Source organism: Heterodontus francisci, unplaced genomic scaffold (assembly GCF_036365525.1).
Source record: "Heterodontus francisci isolate sHetFra1 unplaced genomic scaffold, sHetFra1.hap1 HAP1_SCAFFOLD_43, whole genome shotgun sequence".
NCBI classification, from domain to species: Eukaryota; Metazoa; Chordata; class Chondrichthyes; order Heterodontiformes; family Heterodontidae; genus Heterodontus; species Heterodontus francisci.
Window position 1 is genome coordinate 9665314 of NW_027141852.1, and position 2586 is coordinate 9667899.

General features: G+C 43.9%; 1 non-coding gene across 1 annotated transcript; it reads right to left on the minus strand.

The window, feature by feature from the left end:
• Positions 1-602: 602 nt before the first annotated feature.
• Positions 603-693, minus strand: trnar-ucu (transfer RNA arginine (anticodon UCU)). The gene is given in 2 exon segments: positions 603-638; positions 657-693. It is a non-coding gene; the product is annotated as a tRNA-Arg (tRNA).
• Between the last annotated feature and the right edge of the window lie 1893 nt (positions 694-2586).

The following is a 2586-nucleotide window of genomic DNA, read 5'->3' on the forward strand; positions in this document are numbered from 1 at the left end:
GCTTTTGCTGCAGAGAACAGAGTCAATCCACCTTACTATACTGTCCCCTACTACCACTACATTCCTTTTTTCTCCCTCTTTGAGCCGCAAACACTTACTGCAGACGTGTTTGCCCTGGATCACACTGGCATCCAGGAACTCCCACATGCTGCAGCTGTGACACATCACCTGTCCTGTCATCCTTAACGTGTTTCAATTAACTACTTAAATATTTTATTCAATTATTCATTTTACTGTATATTTTATTAAACGTACCACTAGTTTGTTTACTATTTTAAACGTTCGGACTAAAATGGACCTTAATTACTGAACAGATGTGCATCAAGCGGGTCGGTTCTTCCAAACCAATCAACTACCTGCTTGCCTGTGATGTCACAGCTTACCAGATCCTCAGCAAACAGCTCCTTCCACTGCACCGAAGCAAGAACCAAATCCTGTCTGCTCACCCCAGCGGCTCTCTGTTTCCCTGCTCTCACTCTCCATTGTGACGTCACTCCTCGATTTTTTCCCCTGCTCTGCTCCTCTCTCTCTCCGAGTCTGTGCTTTTGACGCATTTCTTCATTTGCTGTTCCGTTGTGCTCCTCTGTTTCTGGTCCAAAATCTGACTCTGGTGGGACTTGAACCCACAACCTTTGAATATCTTTTTAATCAGTATTTAGAAGTCCAACACACTATTCATTGCGCCACAGAGCCTCACACATTTTTATCCACATCACTAAGGCCTTTGAACTTGTCAGCAGAGACGTCCTCTTCAAACTGCGATGGAACATCGGCTGCCCTCCTGACCTCTTCGGCATCATCTCTTCTTTCCACGAGAACATGCACAGTTCCATCAGTTGCAATGGAGCAACATCAGATGCTTTAAAGATCAGCAGTGGGCTAAAGCAGGGCTGCACGCTGGCGCCAACTCTCTTAGGAACAGAGGAACATAGGAGTAAGCCATTCAGCCCGTCGATCCCGCTCTGCCATTCAATTCGATCATGGCTGATCACCTACCTCAAAGCCCCTTTCCCGTGCTATCCCCATATCCCTTGCTGTCATGAGTATCAAGATTTCTATCAATTTCTGTCTTGAACATGCTCAATGATTGAGCTGCCACAGCCCTCTGGGGCACAGTATTCCAATGATTCACCACCGTCTGAGTGAAGAAATTCCACCCATCTCAGCTTTAAATGGCCTACTCCTTATTCTGAGACGATGTCCTTTGGTTTTCGACTCACCAACCAGGGCAAACATCCTGTCTACATCCACACTGTCACGCCCTGTAAGAATTTTGTCAGTTTCAATCAGATCACCTCTCATTCTTCGAAACTTTAAGGAATACAGGCCCAGTTTCCTCATAAAACAATCCCACCATCCCAGGGATTAGTCTGGTGACATAAAAACAAGAAATGCTGGAACCACTCAGCAGGTCTGGCAGCATCTGTGAAAAGAGAAGCAGAGTTAACGTTTCAGGTCAGTGACCCTTCTTCGGAACTGACATATATTAGAAAAGTCACAGGTTATGAGCAAGTGAGGTGGGGGTGGGGCAAGAGATAACAAAGGAGAAGGTGTAGTTTGGACAAGGCCACATAGCTGACCAAAAGGTCATGCAGCAAAGGCAAACAATATGTTAATGGTGTGTTGAAAGACAAAGCATTAGTACAGATTAGGTGTTAACGGACTGAATACTGAACAGCAGCAAGTACAAACCTGAAAAAAAAACAGTAGGTAAGCAAACTGAACAAACTGAGATGAAATGAAATAAGTGCAAAAAAAAAGATTAGTCTGTTGACCCTCTGTTTCACTCCCTCTTTGGCAAGTATATCCTTCATATGATGAGGAGACTAAACTGTACACAATACTCCAGTGCGGATTCACCAAGGCTCTATACAATTGCAGCAAGACATCTTTACTCCTGTACTCATGACCCCTCGTGTGGGTACAACATACCATTTGCCTTCCTAATTGATTGCTGCACCTGCACAAGAGCTTTTAGTGTCTCAGTAACAAGGACACCCAGGTCCCTTTGGACATCAATACTTCCCAACCTCTCACCATTTAAGAAATACTCTGTCTTTCTGTTTATTCTACCAAAGTGGATAACTTCACACTTATTCACATTATATTCCATGTTCTTGCCCATTCACTGCGCCGCTCCAGGTCCCCTAGAAGCCTCTCTGCATCCACCTCACAACTCACACTTCACCTAGCGTTGTGTCATCTGCAAACTTGGAAATATTACATTTAATCCCCACATCCAAATCATTTATATAGGTTGTTAACAGCTGTGGCTCCAACACTGATCCTTGCAGTACCCCAATATTAACAGCCTGCCATCCTGAGGAGGACCCATTATTCCTGCTCTCTGTTTTCGGTCTGTTAACCAATTCTCAATCCATATCAGTATATTATCCCCAAGCCTATGTGCTCTAATTTTGTTTACTCACCTCCTGTGTGGGACCTTACCAAAGGAAAATACAAATACCACACATCCACTGGTTCTCCTTTATCTGTTCTATAGGTAACATCCTCAAAAAACTCAACAGGTTTTACAAACCTGTTTTCCTTTTCATAAATCTATGTTGACTCTGCCCAATCATATCA